Raw genomic sequence first — 22,494 nt, 5'->3', positions numbered from 1 at the left:
TGATACTATCGGATTGGATGATGGAGATAGGAGGGAGGGCTCTATGTTCTCATTTAAACACTCATGGGAACACTTGACACTAAGCTCTTGACATAGGTGTATCCTTACGCCGAAACACGTGTCGAGCAGGGCCGGACTGGGAAAAAAATTAGGCCCAGGCATTTTTTCAATCAGAGCGGCCCCTAAGGGGGCGGGGCCAGAGAGGGTGTGTTATGTCATCACTAATGACAAGCACGCCCCCTCTCAAAGTGAGCATGTTGGTTCAATGCGCAGAGCCCCGCTGAAGAGCTCTGGCATTAGAAAAAAGCCCTGAATTTGTTCTGCGCAGCGCAAGCAAATTTAATAACATGCTTGCGCTGTGTTTGCTTTTAAATTGTCTCTCGTGTCTTCACAAGTGGGATACCAGAGGACAAAAGGGCCAGGAAAGTGTATGGTGCATATGTTTAGAGCGTGCTTGTGGGATTGCGTGTGTGTAGAGTGTGGTGTGGTATTGTGTAAATAGGTAAATTTCATTTGTGTTTGTGGTGTAATATGTGTGGCTAGGGGCTGTAGAGAGTGTGTATATAGGGGGCATAGTGTTATAGGGGATGTAGCGAGTGTGTGCATACGGGCTGTAGTGTGTGTGTATAGGTGACGTAGTGTGTGTAGGGGTTGTAGAGAGGGTGTGTTTAGAGAATGTTGTATGTGTTTGTTGACAAGGAATGTAGTGTGTGTGTAGGAGATCTAGTGTGTAAAGGACCCAGTGTGTGTGTGTGTGTGTGTGTGTGTGTAGAGGCTTAAGAGTGCATATAGGGTAAGGGATCTAGCGTGTATCTGGAGCGTAATGTGTGTAGTGGTGCAGTGTGAGGGGTGCTGTAGTGTGTGTGTGTGTGTGTGTGTATGTATATATATATATATATATATATATTTGGACGTATTGTATGTGTGAGGGGCGCAGTGTGTGTATGTAAGAGGGGTGCTGTATGTGAGGGTGTTTTTATGTGCCGTCACATTCTAGGTTTCTAATTTTCTTTGTCTGTTAACTCACTGAGGGTTATTTTATATATTATATATATATATAATATATAAAATAACCCTCAGTGAGTTAACAGACAAAGAAAATTAGAAACCTAGAATGTGACGGCACATAAAATCACCCTCAGACACACACAGCACCCTCAGACACACACAGCACCCTCAGACACACACAGCACCCTCAGACACACACAGCACCCTCTGACACACACAGCACCCTCTGACACACACAGCACCCTCTGACACACACAGCACCCAAACACACACAGCACCCAAACACACACACAGAACCCTGGGGGTGCTTTGTGTGTTTGGGTGCTGTGTGTGTTTGGGTGCTGTGTGTGTTTGGGTGCTGTGTGTGTTTTATTTTTTATTAAACAACTGTTCAACTTGTACACATCGCATAATAAATAAATACACAGAAGAGCCTTTAAACAGCCTGTATGCAACAAAAAAAACAATACAAAACATATTATCCCCCCCCCCCCCCCCCCTTTATTTAGGTAGGCAAATTAGAATGAGTGATAAAGACCGCAACACTAATAAAAATATAATCTGTAAATGGTAGCAGAGAGAAAAGCTGCATAAAACTGGTAACTTGAATATAATCGTTTGGGGGTTTGTGAGATTTTAAAACATCCACTATTGTGTAATTTTCTTTGTCTGTTAACTCACTGAGGGTTATTTTATATATTATATATATATATAATATATACAATAACCCTCAGTGAGTTAACATACAAAGAAAATTAGAAACCTAGAATGTGACGGCACATAAAAAGACCCTCAGGCACACACAGCACCCTCAGACACACACAGCACCCTCAGACACACAGCACCCTCAGACACACAGCACCCTCAGACACACAGCACCCTCAGACACACACAGCACCCTCTGACACACACAGCACCCTCTGACACACACAGCACCCTCTGACACACACAGCACCCAAACACACACAGCACCCAAACACACACAGCACCCAAACACACACAGCACCCAAACACACACACAGAACCCTGGGGGTGCTTTGTGTGTTTGGGTGCTGTGTGTGTTTGGGTGCTGTGTGTGTCTGGGGGTGCTGTGTGTGTTTGGGTGCTGTGTGTGTTTGGGTGCTGTGTGTGTTTGGGTGCTGTGTGTGTTTGGGAGCTGTGTGTGTTTGTGGGGGCTGTGTGTGTTTGGGTGCTGTGTGTGTCTGTGGGTGCTGTGTGTGTCTGTGGGTGCTGTGTGTGTCTGTGGGTGCTGTGTGTGTTTGGGGGCTGTGTGTGTTTGGGGGCTGTGTGTGTTTGGGGGCTGTGTGTGTTTGTGGGGGCTGTGTGTGTTTGGGTGCTGTGTGTATTTGGGTGTTGTGTGTGTCTGTGGGTGCTGTGTGTGTCTGGGTGCTGTGTGTGTCTGAGGGTGCTGTGTGTGTCTGAGGGTGCTGTGTGTGTCTGAGGGTGCTGTGTATGTTTGGGTGCTGTGTATGTTTGGGTGCTGTGTGTGTCTGAGGGTGCTGTGTGTGTCTGAGGGTGCTTTGTGTGTCTGGGGGTGCTGTGTGTGTTTGGGTGCTGTGTGTATTTGGGTGTTGTGTGTGTCTGTGGGTGCTGTGTGTGTCTGGGTGCTGTGTGTGTCTGGGTGCTGTGTGTGTGTCTGAGGGTGCTGTGTGTGTCTGAGGGTGCTGTGTGTGTCTGAGGGTGCTGTGTATGTTTGGGTGCTGTGTATGTTTGGGTGCTGTGTATGTTTGGGTGCTGTGTGTGTCTGAGGGTGCTGTGTGTGTCTGAGGGTGCTTTGTGTGTCTGGGGGTGCTGTGTGTGTTTGGGTGCTGTGTGTGTCTGGGGGTGCTGTGTGTGTGAGTGTGAATGTATATTTTATTTAAATATATTTTTGTATTAAGAAAAAAAAAAAAAAGTTATATCCCCCCCCCCCCTTCTTACCTTTATCCTGGGTGGTCCATTCTGCCTGGGGGGAGGAGGGGGGTCCATTCTGCCTGGGGGGAGGAGGGGTGCCGTGCGGCCATTCTTCCCTGGTGGTCCTGTGGTGAGAGTGAACTCTAGCCCCCTGCAGGCTAGAGTTCACTCTCGCGAGATCTGAGCGTTGCCGCGGTTACCGCGGCAACGCTCAGACCTTGCGAGAGGACCCGGCGGAGCTGCTGGTTAGAGCTCCGCCGGTCCTCTCTCCTGCCTCCCTCCCTCCCACACTCCCCAGCCGGCGGCCGCACCTGAGTGTCTCTGGGCCGGTGAGGGAGATCTTTGATCTCCCCACCGGCCCATGGAGGCACTATGCAGGGCTGGCGCTCGGGTAGCGCTGGCCCTGCAGGGGCTGGCAGGGGAGATCCTGTGATCTCCCCTGCCGGCCTCGGCCCCACGGTCATCGCGGCCCACCGGGCATTTGCCCGGTGTGCCCGATGGCCAGTCCGGGCCTGGTGTCGAGCACTTTTGGTGCCGATGTTCTACATTTGATTTTAGGTTCTGGGAGAGTTAGTCTGCAAGAGGTTGTTTTATTTGACGTGTAAGTGGGGTTTACTAGGCCGGCTGTCTTGAAGCAGCTACAGGAGATAGGGGCTTTGGGTATCGACCTAGAGCTGTCTTTACTTTAGAAAAACATATCTTGCCAGCATGATAGGTGCCGTTGAAGGCACAGATTAGTATAATACCTATCAATAGTTAGTGAGCAATTTTACTGCCAGATAGGTGCTGCCTCTATCGTAGATATCTATTTTAATTAAAGTTATTTGTATACATATTTCTTGTGGGCAATTTCTGCATTTACAAAATTACTTTATACCAAGGGTTATCCCCTTTAAAAGCCTGCAAATATAGAAGCTCGCAATATTCTCTAATAAATTCTCCTGAGCTATAAACACGGTAGCCTGGTCTGATGAAATGGTTCTCAGAGACCCCAATCAAGTTTTGGTGACTGGGTGTGAATTGCTCCAGAGTCCTCTGGTGGCAAAGAGGAAGCTGACCTAGAAGAGGTACTCTCTGTTGTTCCGTCACAGACACATTCCGAGGTCTTGTGGAGTCAATGCCTTGATGCATCAGGGCTGTTTTGGCAGGATGAGGGGGACCTACATGAAATTAGGCAATGTTGTGGCTGATCGGTGGATATACTGAATACAACATTTATACACTGCACACGGCACTCATTTACTGCTCACAGCAGTCATGCAATGGACACAGTAGTCATGCATACTACACAACATATTAATGCATTGCATATAGCTTATGCACATATGCAGAGACTGCACAATTCAGGGGGCACGTTAAGAAAACCACAATTGGTACAATACGCTGCAGTTTACGGTTCACTGTATGTACTGCAAGTCTTTCTTTTTTTAATAGCCAGGATTTTTTATTTACAGCTGCTTAATATCCATTTTGACATTGACTTGTTTTCCCTTCTTTTTCCCTTGTTACTTCAGATCATTCCGTGTAACATGCGTCTTCCCACACACAGCCACACGCATTGTCACTTACACAATAGGCCACATTTCTTTCTTGCATTGCAGAACTCTCTCTGACTTACATTTCATCTCTGATCACATGCGCTGGGGAAATCAATGGTGCAAATATTTTTTTTTTAAAACAGCTTAAAATGTAGTGTAAGAAGCACGAGTTGATTATAAATTTTAGAAAACCTGCTGATAAAATTCCATTCCTTTCTGTTGCATTACATCTTTCTTTTCCCGACCATGTAATAAGTGGCCAGTGGTGAAAGACGTTAAATCATGTCTACTTACCGCACGCTTGCACATTGACGACAAATGGTTTTAAGTCTGAGGGTCAAATTATCCGTAGAAACAGGATAACAAAAATACAAGTTCCCATTTCCCTTCACACTTTACTCATCTTTGTCCCCTTTTTGCTTCATTGTCTGCTATCTAAATTCAGGTACATGCTTTCCTTCTCCCCTTCCCCTCATACACCTCTTCATCGTATCCGTGTTTTCTCTCCACATTGATCCCCTCGGCCCGACCGTCTCAATATTACTACATCATCTCCTCATACAACTGTTTTATATCAACATATCTTCTTTATCCTTCAGTAAAAACTCCCCCCCTCATGGTCTATGTCCTTCCCCAACCTTTTTTACCCTATCCCTTTTACTGCGTGTGACGGATCCTGTCTTGGACCCAGAGTTGCAGGGTAGGGCTTCCTCCTGCTGGTATGAGAATTTTACAAGGAGCTTTCGTTGTTTCAGGTTGTTGGAATTATATGGACAAAATGGAGCTGAGCATTTGTTTTGTTTTGGTGGGGCTGAGGGTTGTTTTCAGCAAGAAAAACAAGGAATTATGTGAGGAAGACTTGATAGGGAAATGTATGTACTGTTAATTTCCCACTGTATGCAAATTACCCTCTGTGGGTATAAATACCTCTGCACAGCTGCAATAAAGCCAGTTCTTGTCCCCAGCACTATGTGTCGTCTAGTGTCTGTGGGAGCTTTAACATTGAAGTGCGATATTCTTCTGGAATTATTATTTTATTTTTATTATTATGTTCTTATTTATATAGCGCCAACAAATTCCGTAGCACTGTACAATGGGTGGACGAACAGACATGTATTTGTAACCAGACAAGGTGGACACAAAGGAACAGAGGGGTTAAGGGCCCTGCTCAATGAGCTTACATGCAAGAGGGAATGGGGTAAAGTGACACAAAAAGGTAAGAATAGTATTAGACTAGTGACAAACTAATAAGAAAACTACAGCGGAGGTGCTTAGCCCGAGTACTGAGCTCCGCTACAGAGCATTAGCAGGCCAGTCTCAAGTATAGATCATAGTTTGCTTTACATGCGATACTGTTCTTGGTAAATGAGTAGGGTCTGATTGAGTAGGTGAGATCAATAGAGATATTTTGAATCCGTTTTAGTGTTCATGTGACCAATACATTTGTATTTTTATTTTCTATATTCGACATTGAAACAGAACATGACATTCCCTATTTATTACTTTACGGTCATTTAGATGGCGTCCCCTTGTGGCAGTGCTGGCAGAGTGACACCCCAGATGTTAGAGATTTATTTGCCAGCATGTTAAGCCTTTAGTTTTTCTATGAGTCATGTGAAATGTAATTACCAAACATGTGTTACTGAGGTTTGCCATGAGTGTCTTATAGTGTATAGACAGATAAGACATTATAAGACATTAAACCAGTGCAAATCCAATAGGGATTTTTATTTTATTTTTTAGAATGCACTTAAGTGGTTAGATAGTATGCATGGAAATAGTGGAGATGACTCTGTGGTTTCGAAATGATGAACCAAATGTGGATATTGCTTTATAACTGAGATGATTCATAAGAGTGCAATTTAATTACTGCGTCATTCACAATGGCTTCAGTTTTAATGCTCAGGGACACTTTTCATTATCCGAAGGGAACTATTCTGTTAGTTATGGGCTATAGACTGATCAGCCACAACATTAAAATCACAGACAGGTGAAGTGAGTAACATCAATGATATCGTTACCATGGCACCTGTAAAGGAATGGGACATATTAGGCAGCAAGTGAACAGTCCGTTTTTGAATTTCATGTGTTGAAAACAGGAAAAATTGACAAGCAAAGAGATGTGATTGACTTTGACAAGGGCCAAGTAATGATGGCTAGAGCAATTCCAAAACGTCAAGTCTTTTGTGACATTCCCGGTATGCAGGGGTTATTACCTACCAAATTTAGTGCAAGGAAGGACAAGTGGTGAACTGACCTCAGGGTCATGGGCGCCCAGGATGATTGATACATATGGGGAGCGAAGGCTAGCCCATCTGGTCAGATCACACCGAAAAGCTACTGTAGATAAAATTGCTGAAAAACTTTTAAAAAAGTGTTCAGGAATGGTTTGAGGAACATGACAACAAGTTCAAGGTGTTGCCATGGCCCCCAAATTCCCCAGATCTCAATCTGATTGAGCATCTTTGGGATGTGCTTGAACAACAAATCAGATCTATGGAGGCCGCCTCCTCACAACTTGCAGGACTTAAAGGATCTGCTGCTAATGTCTTGGCAAAGTGCCGAATACCACAGGACACATTCAGAGGTCTCGTGGAGTCATAGAAACATAGAATGTGACGACAGATAAGAACCATTCGGCCCATCTAGTCTGCCCAATAAGGACAGATTGGAGAATGCCTCAACGCATCAGAGCTGCTTTGCGAACATGAGGGGAACCTGCACGATATTAGGCAGGTGGTTTTAATGTTGTGGCTGATCAGTGTATGTGCACTCAAGATGCTGTGAACTATTTTAGCAATATTAGCATTTATATAGCTCAAATGTTTCCCACATGACATTACTTTACTGTTATACAGTGGGATAATTAATCAACAAATAATTGACAGACAAATGATGTTGATAGAAACAAAAGGTGCAGATGGCCCTTTTCCAATGAGCTCACAGTTATATCTCCCATCATGCTTAGCTAGACAACCGGGAGTTAATCCACAGTATCTCAGGGTTGAGGGAATCTATAGAATGTAAGCTCGATTGAGCAGGGTCCTCTTCAACCTATTGTTCCCATAAGTTTATTGTAATTATCCCATTTATAGTTAAATCCCCCTCTCATAATATTGTAAAGCGCTACGCAATCTGTTGGCACTATATAAATGGCAATAATAATAACAATAATAATAATAATATGGCTATATATTGTTCTTTATAGTAGTTGCCTCTAATGAGTGCCACTATTACCTTGCTACTAGTGTGTCGCATTCCAGCTAGGTGTTAAAGTATACAGTTTTGTATGTTTTTAGTTTTTCTTATCCGTTACTTATTTATTTTTTAACAAGCTTGAAAATACTGTGTAAGAAACTCCAGGGATTTGAAACAAAGTACATATTGTCAAAATGTATCTTTGCCCTGGACAAAACAAAAAAGAGATCCCTTGTTACAGAATGGTGTCAGCAGAATTGTGTTGTTTTTTTTTTTTTATTTTATAACAGACGCACAGTAAATCTAAAACATGTCCCTGCCTGGTGCAGAGTGACTCAAACAGTGACAAAATCATTTCATTCACCAATAAACAATGATTTACTTGCATTGTTCAAGCCCCAGCCTAGTTTCTACCAGTCATTCCATAAATTGATGTATTTCCTTCCACAATATAATATGACTTGTACTAGGATGGAAACTGCAGTCTTAAAGGGGCATTCTAAATACTATAACCACTGAGACACATCTGTTTCAAAATGTTTGATACTTTATAATGTGGAAGTGAACTTCTGTATTACAAACCCAATGTTGTTCAACTTAAAGCTCATATCCAATGTTGACGGTTAATATTTGACCCGTCTATAACGTCTGCTCACAAGTCATTGCATCTGATACTGATCAACAGATAGCATTTACTGCATGGATCAGAAAATAACCATAGCAATTACTACAGGAAGTTCTAATTAATCTTTCTCTCCAAGAGAAAAACAAATATTGAACTAAAAACCACAAGTGAGGTTCCTAATATTACCAGTAAGGAGAATTGTAATTACAATTTGGTCCAGGAGAAGCTAAGTCTCCTTGATCGCTATATTTAAAAGGGCACTGTAAGCACTATAAGTGCTTCATTGCATGGAAGTAGTTAAAGTGTCTGGAGTCCCACTGTTTTTCCATTCTGTTTCAAACTGTTTTTTAAGTTTTAATGCTAAACAAGGATCCCCAGCAGCACAACCACCTTGTCCTGCTATGACTAATCAGGACATGTTACCTGAGCACCAGTGGGCAGCAGTGATTGGCTGAGAGAGCCTATCACAGCACCCATTGCTGGAATGAATTATTATGGCTAGAAGGAAGTGTTTAATCTCTGTCTTCGATACATCTCCAACGGCTGCAAAGCTATGGCTCGCCATTTTCCCTCATTCAATATTAAACTTCTCAGAAATTGTTTTGACATTGTGTGTGGGGTGCAGTGTGTGTGTGTGTGTGAGGGGTGCAGTGTGCGTGTGAGGGAGCACTGTGTGTCAGGGGACAGTATGGGACAGTGTGTGGTGCAGTGTGTGAGGGTTACTTGTGTGTGAGTGGTGCAGCATGGGACAGTGTGTGTGAGGGGGGAGTGTGTGTGTAAAGGGTGCTGTGTTGCTATTATTATTATTATTATTATTGCCATTTATATAGCGCCAACAGATTCCGTAGTAATTTACAATATTATTAGAGGGGGATTTAACTATAAATAGGACAATTACAAAAAACTTACGGGAACATGAAATTTCTAGTCTTGTAGGCTTATCAAATGCCCTCACAACTGTGCCCAGAAAAGTCTTTGTCTTGGTCTCTGGGTCAATATCATCTGGAGTGGCAAAATCTGTTAAGGCTACTTTAAAAACACACATGGATTTTCATTTGCTGTTTCAACGTCTAATGTTACATATGCAGACATATGTATGGTGCATCTACCACTGGAGTCTCAGGTCACACTAAAACTTCACGTATTGAAGGTATCCCTACTAAGCTCAACTATAATGCTTGATGACCCCTAAGAGGGTCGAAATGCTGATGTCATTTAGTTTTTGGTATAATAAATATAAAGAGCTTAAACTTAAAAGAGGTGTTCTGGACCTTTCTGTTTGATGGAATTGTGTGTGTGTGTGTGTGTGTGTGTGTGTGTCATCCCAGCTATTGTTGGAGACAATTGAAGAAACTGAAATTGTATGTAATATATTGTAAATGTTTACAGTACTAGATGTTTTATCTTAGAGTTGAGAGACTGTTAGAAAATTTGTGCTGATCTGCTAAATTTGTATAATAATACATCTTGTAAAACTCTAATCTCCATTAACCTTTATCAGTAAATTTCAGGGAAATGACTTGCAAAATTCTCTGAACCTCTTACTCATTTCACGTTCTCATCAACTCCTGTGGGGTCTGGTAATTCTCTATAATGTATTTATAAGAGAAACACGGAAATATGCTAAAGGAAATACATGACCCCCTGTGTGGATGCTGCAGACAGATTGTTCTGTAATGATCACTGTATTTATTTTTTCAATTTAATTGTATGTTTAAAAGGACTATTGCAACCGATTCTTTACTCGACATTAATAAGCTGTGTGTCAACTGCTATCATGCTATGCATTTGCTATAATGCTATCCAAATACAGAGCGAGTGAAACATCCTCGAAAACAGTTCAATACGTAATCAAGTTACAGTGTCAGGGGCATGTTGATATCAACATTACTGCAATGCTTGGTAGTGGCTATGCTTCTTAGATACCCCTTTAACTCGAGAAAATTATCTTACCTTGGGCATCAATAAGTGGTTGCCTGGAGTGTCCATTTAAAGGACCCCAATAGATACCCAGACCACTTCATCTCAATAAAGTGGTCTGGGTGCAGTGGCTCTATAATGTTAGACTTGCAATGTAAACGTTGCCATTTAGTAGATATGGCAATGTTTTCATTGCAGGGCTAAGCAAACTTCTAATGGCTAAACACACTTCTAATGGCTAAACACTTGGCTAGAGGGTGCTTCAATGGTAATGACAAAGTTTAACTTGGGTACGTGACATTTGACGTCAAACCCCATCAAATGCTGATGAAATCCCTGATCACTATGAAAAGCATTTAATTAAGCAAGCATGGAGCTCGGATCAGGTGTCAGCAACAGCAGTATCTCTGTGCTTGAAACTAAGTAAATAACATACAGTATATTAAAACTTGCATTATTCTACATACAAAGATCAAGGTAAATGGCAGGGAATTCCTAGTCCGAACAAACCTAATATTATTCTCAGGATCAGAGGAGTAACCAGAAATCACCGGGCCCTGGTGAATGAATTGCCATAGGCCCCCCATTGGGTAAGAGTGTTAGCTGATCACTCTCTCAGCCAATGAGCTATGCCCTGTACTGCCAGGCTTACCTCAATGAAGAGAGCTTCCAGCTCTCATGGTGGTGGTGAATTGCGCACAGTGTACCCCAGACAAAGTTGTTTTCCTGGCACTATAGCTCCCTTTAGTGCTCCTCTCCCTTGCACTCCCCCCCCCCTTTTTGTCACTTACCATATTCCAGCACCGATGTCCCTCAATGCTGGTTCAGGCTCTGCCGTTGTCAACCGGAGATGGGACCTAATGGGACAGCCACTAGAGGTGGCGTTAACCCCAGCAAGTAATTAGTTAGGTTTATTAAAAATTGCAATAATTACCACTTCATGGTTAAGGAAACTGGGACACTGGACTCAAAACACTTCAATGAGCTGATGTGGTCTGGGTGTCTATAGTGTCCCTTTAACAAATTGTTTCATTACTTAAACTTGGAGGTCCTAGGGCACAACTTGTGGCACCATAACCACCACAACCCAAATCCTCTTCCTGTTATGGGAATGATCTGCCTCATCCTTCTGCTTATAGTGAATGAGCAGAACCTTAACCCCTTAAGGACCAAACTTCTGGAATAAAATGGAATCATGACGTGTCAGACATGTCGTGTGTCCTTAAGGGGTTAAAGGAGATTGTATATTATTTATATAATGCTTTAAAAACAAATTCACTCCCAGCTCTTGAGTGTCTCTTAAATTATAGCATTACATGTGAAGTATTTGAGTAAACATTTTATAATACGTATAGGAGGGCAGAGTGGTCTGAAAGCAGCATTCATTACAGTTTGCATCAGGAATTGCCATCGGTACTGTACGTATTAGGAAGTACTTCATGTGATTCAAACCTGGCAGGTGCATATTACTTTGTTTAATAAAAGGAATTTGAAAGCGAAGTTAAGCAAGACAACTGAATATGGATTAACAGCAGCAGAAAGAGGGAATGCAAAATGAATTAGTAGGGGTTCAATAACAGTTTAGTAGGTGATTAGTGCGGGCTTAGTAGGGGTTCAATACCCGTTTAGTAGGTGATTAGTGCGGGTTTAGTAGGGGTTCAATACCCGTTTAGTAGGTGATTAGTGCGGGTTTAGTAGGGGTTCAATACCCGTTTAGTAGGTGATCAGTACGAGTTTAGTAGGGGTTCAATACCGGTTTAGTAGGTGATCAGTACGAGTTTAGTAGGGGTTCAATACCGGTTTAGTAGGTGATTAGTGCGGGTTTAGTAGGGGTTCAATACCCGTTTAGTAGGTGATTAGTGCGGGTTTAGTAGGGGTTCAATACCCGTTTAGTAGGTGATTAGTGCGGGTTTAGTAGGGGTTCAATACCCGTTTAGTAGGTGATCAGTACGAGTTTAGTAGGGGTTCAATACCGGTTTAGTAGGTGATCAGTACGAGTTTAGTAGGGGTTCAATACCGGTTTAGTAGGTGATTAGTGCGGGTTTAGTAGGGGTTCAATACCGGTTTAGTAGGTGATTAGTGCGGGTTTAGTAGGGGTTCAATACCCGTTTAGTAGGTGATTAGTGCGGGTTTAGTAGGGGTTCAATACCCGTTTAGTAGGTGATTAGTGCGGGTTTAGTAGGGGTTCAATACCCGTTTAGTAGGTGATCAGTACGAGTTTAGTAGGGGTTCAATACCGGTTTAGTAGGTGATCAGTACGAGTTTAGTAGGGGTTCAATACCAGTTTAGTAGGTGATTAGTGCGGGTTTAGTAGGGGTTCAATACCCGTTTAGTAGGTGATTAGTGCGGGTTTAGTAGGGGTTCAATACCCGTTTAGTAGGTGATCAGTACGAGTTTAGTAGGGGTTCAATACCGGTTTAGTAGGTGATCAGTACGAGTTTAGTAGGGGTTCAATACCGGTTTAGTAGGTGATTAGTGCGGGTTTAGTAGGGGTTCAATACCGGTTTAGTAGGTGATTAGTGCGGGTTTAGTAGGGGTTCAATACCCGTTTAGTAGATGATTAGTGCGGGTTTAGTAGGGGTTCAATACCCGTTTAGTAGGTGATTAGTGCGGGTTTAGTAGGGGTTCAATACCCGTTTAGTAGGTGATCAGTACGAGTTTAGTAGGGGTTCAATACCGGTTTAGTAGGTGATCAGTACGAGTTTAGTAGGGGTTCAATACCGGTTTAGTAGGTGATTAGTGCGGGCTTAGTAGGGGTTCAATACCCGTTTAGTAGGTGATTAGTGCGGGTTTAGTAGGGGTTCAATACCCGTTTAGTAGGTGATTAGTGCGGGTTTAGTAGGGGTTCAATACCCGTTTAGTAGGTGATCAGTACGAGTTTAGTAGGGGTTCAATACCGGTTTAGTAGGTGATCAGTACGAGTTTAGTAGGGGTTCAATACCGGTTTAGTAGGTGATTAGTGCGGGTTTAGTAGGGGTTCAATACCGGTTTAGTAGGTGATTAGTGCGGGTTTAGTAGGGGTTCAATACCCGTTTAGTAGGTGATTAGTGCGGGTTTAGTAGGGGTTCAATACCCGTTTAGTAGGTGATTAGTGCGGGTTTAGTAGGGGTTCAATACCCGTTTAGTAGGTGATCAGTACGAGTTTAGTAGGGGTTCAATACCGGTTTAGTAGGTGATCAGTACGAGTTTAGTAGGGGTTCAATACCAGTTTAGTAGGTGATTAGTGCGGGTTTAGTAGGGGTTCAATACCCGTTTAGTAGGTGATTAGTGCGGGTTTAGTAGGGGTTCAATACCCGTTTAGTAGGTGATCAGTACGAGTTTAGTAGGGGTTCAATACCGGTTTAGTAGGTGATCAGTACGAGTTTAGTAGGGGTTCAATACCGGTTTAGTAGGTGATTAGTGCGGGTTTAGTAGGGGTTCAATACCGGTTTAGTAGGTGATTAGTGCGGGTTTAGTAGGGGTTCAATACCGGTTTAGTAGGTGATCAGTACGAGTTTAGTAGGGGTTCAATACCAGTTTAGTAGGTGATCAGTACGAGTTTAGTAGGGGTTCAATACCGGTTTAGTAGGTGATCAGTACGAGTTTAGTAGGGGTTCAATACCGGTTTAGTAGGTGATTAGTGCGGGTTTAGTAGGGGTTCAATACCAGTTTAGTAGGTGATTAGTGCGGGTTTAGTAGGGGTTCAATACCAGTTTAGTAGGTGATCAGTACGAGTTTAGTAGGGGTTCAATACCAGTTTAGTAGGTGATTAGTGCGGGTTTAGTAGGGGTTCAATACCAGTTTAGTAGGTGATTAGTGCGGGTTTAGTAGGGGTTCAATACCCGTTTAGTAGGTGATCAGTACGAGTTTAGTAGGGGTTCAATACCGGTTTAGTAGGTGATCAGTACGAGTTTAGTAGGGGTTCAATACCGGTTTAGTAGGTGATCAGTACGAGTTTAGTAGGGGTTCAATACCGGTTTAGTAGGTGATTAGTGCGGGTTTAGTAGGGGTTCAATACCGGTTTAGTAGGTGATTAGTGCGGGTTTAGTAGGGGTTCAATACCGGTTTAGTAGGTGATCAGTACGAGTTTAGTAGGGGTTCAATACCAGTTTAGTAGGTGATCAGTACGAGTTTAGTAGGGGTTCAATACCGGTTTAGTAGGTGATCAGTACGAGTTTAGTAGGGGTTCAATACCGGTTTAGTAGGTGATTAGTGCGGGTTTAGTAGGGGTTCAATACCAGTTTAGTAGGTGATTAGTGCGGGTTTAGTAGGGGTTCAATACCCGTTTAGTAGGTGATCAGTACGAGTTTAGTAGGGGTTCAATACCAGTTTAGGGGGCTTTAAAATGAATTCCCCATACTATTTCAGAGCGTACATCATATTCATCTGATAGCAGGCAATTAATTGCCCTCAATAAATTGTCCTCTGGCAGTTTAACGATGCTAATGATGGTTGGGAAAAATAATGTATTTATTTATTTCATAACTGTTCAAAAATGGGTCACTGGGTTAATTTTACAAGAACCAGGCTAATGTTACGGTCCCAGTGAAAAATGGATTGGAAGAATTAAGATAGAAGCTGCATTCTGCAACATAGAGAGGATCCAATCCGGAACGTCTGTTTCCCTGCCAGATATAAGGACCTCCCCAACATTCTATCTTCCTGCTCTCGGGCCTCGGCAATATAGAAATATGAGCTCAGACTGTGTCATAAATCTTCTTTACAGTTATCCACTTTCTGTCTCAATTATAGATTCTAGATTATTTACAATATACAAAGAACACAATCAATGTTTCAATATTTGTCATTTCTTCTGTGAAATATCTTTTGTTAAAGCATTCAGTATTAAACGGATTCCGAAGATGTGGTAATCAGACTGGGAGATAAAATATTATGTAGGCTTGAGTAAGCTTGAGTCGATAGTTGGATACTAAATTGCAAATGGTGGTATTTTTCAATAACCGGATTTAAAGAAGCAGAGGCATGCTTGATAGCCCATCCTGAATCTTTGAACGGAAATTGATGCTTATGCGAATTACATGTTTGGTTGTTTCCTGACCTAACATATCCCTTCCTGACATTTTAAATGTATTCTATAAATTGTTAAAATGTTTATCTTTTCTTAAAAATGGGAAATAATTCAGTTTGGCCAAATCGTCCATTTCATCCAGAAAACATTTTGTTCCGGGTGCCATGAAATTCATCCATGTGATGTTTTGGTTCAAAAAAATGTACCCATGCAAACTATTCAGATTAACTAAAAGGGCAACACATATACACATATAGTAAAAACCCCAAAACTCAATTTGTTTAAAAATACATAGGGATGTGGAAAGAGCGCAGGTAACGTTTTTCTTTGGTTTTTACTAAATGTATTTTGGCTGATGTGTGTACTATAGTCATTGCTGCCGCCCAGGGGTAATGGGAGTTTGAGCGCAGGACTAGTTTCTTTGTATACATATACACATATTATGTATGCATTTTGTGCACAGATAGGGGCATTTTTCCACCATTTGATTTACAGATCAAATGAGAAGTAACTAATGGGATGGTAAAAAAGGAGAGTCAGTAAAAAAAAAAATAAATAAATAAAAAATTATAGTTCTATATTACATATTTATTTGACCCCTTAACGACTGCGGACCTACTAGATACGTTCGGCAAAAAAGGTAGTTAAGGACCGGACGTACCTAGTACTTCGACGGGTATGTGCGCTACACTTACCTGGACCGGCGATCCACAGCGATCCCGGTCAGGGGGGACTGCCCATAACCCCAGCAGTCCCCCTGCAGCAGCTCCGGCCACCCCGGCCCTCCAGGGCCATGTGATCACCATAGAGAAAAGAGAAAAGTGGATGGCGCTTACACAGTAAAATGAACAATAAAAACACAGTACTGGAGTGGAAAAGGTGTTCCCCAACACCCTAAAGTCAAAATAATAAAATAAAGGTACTTGAAAACAACAAGTGCCAAATACACACACCACTCCCTGTGTATCAATAAAAAATAGTAATACTTATACATGTACAGGTGTATGTAGGAAATATTCCATGTAGTAAAGTCCTATAACAACAAAAAATAGTACATAGTATAGACTGTATATACAGATAAAGAGGTATAAAAGTGATTGAATACACTCACGGATTCCAGAGCCGTACCAGGCTCTGTATATAATGCCAAAAGGTGCCTCAAAAGGCTATGTGGAGAATCTTGAGTGACGTCCCCCAAAGGCAGGAAAAGCAGCAAATGATGGAATAAAAATAAACAAATTTATTGTAAATAAAGGTTAAAAGATGACTGTGCAGGTCCCATATGGTGACACACGAATTCACAGTAATGCAGACGCGCTTCAACTCAGTCCGAGTTTTCATCAGTTTTCACTATTAAAAAATTAGCAGACATACTAGTAGATAGGAAGATCATCCCCTTCTCTGAGAAACGAAGAGTATACGGTATTTCATACTCACAAGCGTTTCATTTTATTAGGATTAAAAGTTTTTTGCAAAGTTCCCTCGGTAGTAATACGAGGTCATTATCAATATCTAAATTAAATGATTTGATAGACTCAGAGAAAAATACTAAAATATTAACCAGATGTGTTGAGATTTTGAAAAGTGTAAAAGGACCTGTTCACCCTATAGCTAAAAGTAAATGGGAAAGAGATTTATTAATAAATATTAAGAGATTTATTAATAAATATCGATATAAAGGAATGGTATAGGGCTCTTCAATCAGTCTATTCCACGATACATTGCTTAAATATTAGGGAAGCTCACTTCAAAATCCTTAATAGATGGTATATGACACCTAATAAGATTCAGAAATTCTCGAAGGGAGAGACATCTAGATGTTGGAGATGTGGGATTGAGGGGGCGAATGAACTACATATACGGTGGGATTGTGCACCAATTAGGGAAGCCTGGGCTCAATTTTTGGGGCATATAAATAGATTTTTGGATACCACGCATATCTGGACCCCAGACAATTTGCTTTTACATTTAAATTTTCCGCAGTTAACTAAAGATAAAAAAAGGCTTGCTGATTCAGGCTTTGATGGCCTTTAAGATGTCCATTGCAAAAAATTGGAAGAAGACAATTAAGGCAACCATTATAACTCAATGGAAAATGGAAAGGGGAGTAGCCTCGAATTTAAGTATTAATATTCGCCAATATGAGATCTGGGATAACTGGATAAAGGTCCTTGAGAATCCAATTTTGGAAAGTGTATTGTGATATCAATTAGGAATCTCTAGAAGAGTGGGAATCTAATCTAATGTGAATTAAGAGTGGTATTGTATATAATATGAATGGTAATGATAGGTTTGTCAACTTTATTGTATGTTTGTTAGTCTATATGTATTTGTTTATCTATGTAGTGATGGAAGTGGGGGACTTTTGCCTCTCGACACTTTCACCCCTACCGTTAATTGTAGGAATGAAGTATAATCTTTGGAGAGCCGTAATGTTGTTTTGAAAGACTTACACCTTGGTGGATATGCTGTGTAACACCATGAATTAAAGCACTATCACATTCAAAATCAGACATGTCACTTGAAAAGATGCTGAAACACAACCTCCCTCTATAGCAATGCATCTCCCTCCTCTATAAACTCTAACTTAGAACTTTGTACACATAGTACATTGATAAAGCTGGCCATTGTATGCAGAGTAAACATACATACTCATAATATACTACCAACTGGAAATATAAGGAGGGTATGATATCTTATAATAGACTGAGTCTAATGCCTCTTGTATCATGATCCACCAACAAAAGAATAATTAAAAAGAAAAGGCAGCTAGACTACCCAACTGAGGTACCAATTCTAGACCTTCCTAAATCCTTGAGGGAAACATCTGTCCCTGTACGTGCTAACATGGGGCCCCTGCATCATATGCAGCACTTGCTTCATACCCATATCATACATAGAACCCTCATGGGATCCATACCATATACAGCACTTATATCACACATGCACTGCACAATTACACACTCCTATCACATATAGCAATGAACGCTCAAGACATATTATACAGACCTTGTCAAAACTGAGGTCTGCACACATGTTATGTGCCCAGGTTCTGTACTGGTGGATCAGGAAGGAGGTCAGAGCTAAGCCATCTCAAGGTATCAACAAACTATGTGGTCCGTGCCAAACCTGGAAGAACACACATTTAATATATAGAAGGCTAGAAAAAAGGTGTCTGCACTGCCAAAAAGTGCCATGGCCATTGTCTTGTCCAGGAGAAGTTTAACTCTGGAGCAATAAAGTAGCTTGGTGAAGTAGCGATTCCTGTTAGAATCCTTTCAATAATATCTACTCTGAAATGCAGAGCTTCATACATTCTATAACGCTGCACATATATTCAGTTTATTAACATTATTTGGGATGTACATCCTGGGAGGGAATTTATGGAGTAAAGAAACATTTTCTTGATTGTACGTTCTGGAGAAATGTATTAGTGTGGAAGATGTCGTTTATGTGAAATGTCTGTTCATTTTATTCTATGTTCTATTTAAAGTTTCACCAATGAAAGAGAATTTGCAATCAAACAATTTGGAACTTTTTGCTGTAACTGTAGTCTGTGTGCCAGAGTGCTCTTATACAGCAAGGAGATGGTTTAAATAAAAGGCCTTTTCAACACACTTGCAAAGTTGCAATATTAAAAGCTTTTCTGAAAAACATACAGTTTCAGTATTTATAAAAAGACATCCGCATAAAGATCCAAAGGCCTCACGGAGCTTTGCAGTGAATAGATTTGTCTGGATCAGGAAAAGGAGAAACAGACAGACATAGGCTGTTAAGCAAAGGGACAGATTTGGGGTTTTAATGATGAATACTCTAGTTCCAAAACTCCTTGATGATAACTTGCTTTCTTTTTCATCTGATTCATTTGATTTTGGTTTTTCTTTATATTTTTCAACTTAGCATCTATCTAATGTGAGTGTTACACATAAAATGTACAGTGAGGGAATAAAAATATTTGATCCCCTGCCAATTTTGAACGTTTGCCCACTGACAAAGAAATGATCAGTCTATAATTTTAATGGTAGGTGTATTTTAACAGTGAGAGACAGAATAACAAAAAAACAAAAAATCGTGAAAGTTGCTCCAAAAAGTTATAAATTGATTTGCATGTCAATGAGTGAAATAAGTATTTGACTCATTCGACTTAGTACTTGGTGGCAAAACCCTTGTTGGCAAAATCACAGAGGTCAGACGTTTCATGTAGTTTGCCACCAGGTTTTCATACATCTTAGGAGGGATTTTGTCCCACTCCTCTTTGCAGATCCTTTCCAAGTCATTAAGTTTTCGACGCTGACGTTTGGCAACTTGAACCTTTAGCTCCCTCCACAGATTTTCTATGGGATTAAGTTCAGAAGACTACTAGGCCACTCCAAGACCTTAATGTGCTTCTTCTTGAGCCACTTGATACCCATCCACAACCCATTTTCAATGCCCTGGCTGAGGGAAGGAGGTTCTCACCCAAGATTTGATGGAACATGGCCCCGTCCATCGTCCCTTTGATGCGGTGCAGTTGTCCTGTCCCCTTAGTAGAAAAACACACCCAAAGCATGTTTCCACCACCATGTTTGACTGTGGGGATGTTGTTCTTGGTGTCATAGGCAGCATTCCTCCTCCCCTAAACGTGGCAAAATTTGATTTTGGTCTCATCTGACCACAACATTTTCATCCAGCTCTCCTCTGAATCATTCAGATTTTCATTGGCAAACTTCAGATGGGCCTGTACATGTGCTTTCTTGAGCAGGGGGACCTTGCATGCACTGCAGGATTTCAGTCCCTCACGGCTGTGTTACCAATTGTTTTCTTGGTGACTATGGTCCCAGCTGCTTTAAGATCATTAACAAGATCCTCCCGTGTAGTTCTGGGCTGATTCCTCACCATTCTCATGATCATTGAAACTCCATGAGGTGAGATCTTGCATGGAGCACCAGATCGAGGAAGACTGACAGTTATTTTGTGTTTCTTCCATTTGCGAATAATCGCACCAACTGTTGTTACCTTCTCACCAAGCTGCTTGGCGATTCTCTTGTAGCCCATTCCAGCCTTGTGTACATCTTCAATCTTGTCACTGACATCCCTGGACAGCTCTTTGGTCTTTGCCATGGTGGAGAGTTTAGAATCTGATTGATTGCTTCTGTGGACAGGCGTCTTTTATACAGGTAACGAGCTGAGATTAGGATCACTCCATGTTTCTAATTTTAGCTTGTTACCTGTATAAAAGACACCTGGGAGCCAGAAATCTTGCTGATTAATAGGGTATTAAATACTTATTTCATTCCATTGAAATGCAAATTAATTGATAATGTCTTTGACATGTGGTTTTCTGGATTTTATTTTTTGTTATTCTGTCTCTCACTGTTAAAATACACCTACAATGGGGGCGGGGCCTGACCGCTGAGCTGAGCGGACACAGGCAGCAACAGCTCCTGTGCGAACCGGCAAGTTAAGCTGCATCTACCCACATAGACGCTGAAACCGGTCACTCGGAGGCAGACATCAGGCAGAGGAACCCGAGACCTCCACAACGATACCTCAAACGTTGATGCATCACTCAGAACCGCTCAGCACCAACATGCGGCCTACTCACAAGGGCGCCACAGGGGGAGACGGCTGCTCTCCCGCCGCCTTCACACTCGGCTGAATGTATGCAGAGCCCACATTCCCCCCCCCCCCCTATGGACCGGCCACACTAATCTGGCTCACAAGCCACACTAATTTGGCTCACAAGCTACCACAAGCTTCTGTGAACTCCTGCAACCCACACCTCGTCTACAAGATGGCGGCTGATGACCACGCTCTCGGGCCTATGCCTACTCAGCCTTTACATGAGCGGCTAGAGGCTTTTTTTCAACGCTTCTGGGAGAAGCTGGAGCAGCGGGCTTCCCAACCACCCCTTACTCATGCAGGGAGGAATGGAACCATGGGGCAGAACAGGCCCATCCCAGGCGAAGCGATATGCCAAGCACCCACTACCCGTGCCGCAAGCCCATCAAGGCCAAAGGTCGTGAGGAAACCCCCTCCGAGGCATCGACCACAACACCCGAAGGCTACACGCCGCTGGTGGCGGACGACCACCAGGCCCTTCTGCAGCGCCTAAAAAGGGGCCTCTCAGAGACGCCGAATCTGTGGCCCAAGGATGCTGACCTAGAACAAGGCCTGGAGCTGGGGATAGACCTCCCGCCACCCATATCGGTTGAGGCTGGACTAATTTTGCAGGACTGGTCCCCAGCCACATTAGGCGGTTATCCATGTGGCCCTCACCACCGCCCTACATTAATGTGCCGCTAATCAGTGGGTATAAATGGTGCAGGGTTTACTTTAAGCAGCAACCTCAGTAGCAGAGGTGTATGTGGGGACTCAGTGGCTTACATGTCTTGTATATTGTTGACACATATAGCCTACAACACTCTAATATTAACATACACATGTTCTAGTAGCACACTCCTGAATAGTTACCCTGATCTGGTTAATGGTAAATTCACCATACAACATAACGTGCTCCATGTTAATCTTGCCTTTACTTTACTGACTCACAGACTAGCCAGCCAGACTTACTCAGGGACATACTGCAATGCCTAAGCTAGACATGAACCTAAAATACTCTAATTTCTGCGAACGTGCAGCCCAGTATGCAACTCTAGGCTATCACTACAAGCAAGCTCTCTTACACTAAGTTCATTTTGACATACATCATAGATGAAGCCATGTTATCATATACTATACCTGTTCTTGCTTTTTGTTGAAACACTATGCTGTTAACCATACATTGTATAAATCAGTTCCTGAATATTACTACACAGTGACATCAACTCGATTTACATTACTTTACTAATTTGTACACCATGTCTAAGACTTGGCACAGTCTTGTACTTCTCTCTTAATAGTTTATCTAGACATGCACTGCCTAGCCTGTTCTCTACACTATATTTTACAAAAATTGTGCAGTATAATCTAATGCCTTGTAAACTGTATGTTTTGTTTGACCAACTATCTTGCCAATGCTATCGAGGCATGGTTCGACTGTCTGTTACCCACATGCACGCAAAAATAAAGATTTACAACAAAAAAATACACCTACAATTAAAATGATAGACTGATCATTTCTTTGTCAGTGGACAAACGTTCAAAATCGGCAGGGGATCAAATACTTCTTTCCCACTCTGTATGGGGGAACAGACAAATAAATGAAAACAAAAGAATTAGAAAAATATACAAGATATAAAAATTAGAAAAATTAAACAATTATTGAAAAAAAACAAACTAGAATGAAAAGTGTAATGAGAAAAAAAAAAAAAAACTTTTATATA

General features: G+C 41.8%; 1 protein-coding gene across 2 annotated transcripts in view; it reads left to right on the top strand.

The window, feature by feature from the left end:
• SH3GL3 (SH3 domain containing GRB2 like 3, endophilin A3) overlaps positions 1-22,494 on the top strand; it is an 84,025-nt gene that overhangs the window by 26,071 nt on the left and 35,460 nt on the right. The gene's annotated exons all lie outside the window — the stretch shown is intronic.

This window comes from Pelobates fuscus, chromosome 3, assembly GCF_036172605.1.
Source record: "Pelobates fuscus isolate aPelFus1 chromosome 3, aPelFus1.pri, whole genome shotgun sequence".
NCBI lineage: Eukaryota > Metazoa > Chordata > Amphibia > Anura > Pelobatidae > Pelobates > Pelobates fuscus.
The sequence above is the reverse complement of the archived record's forward strand: the minus strand, read 5'-3'. Positions and strand labels throughout refer to the sequence as shown.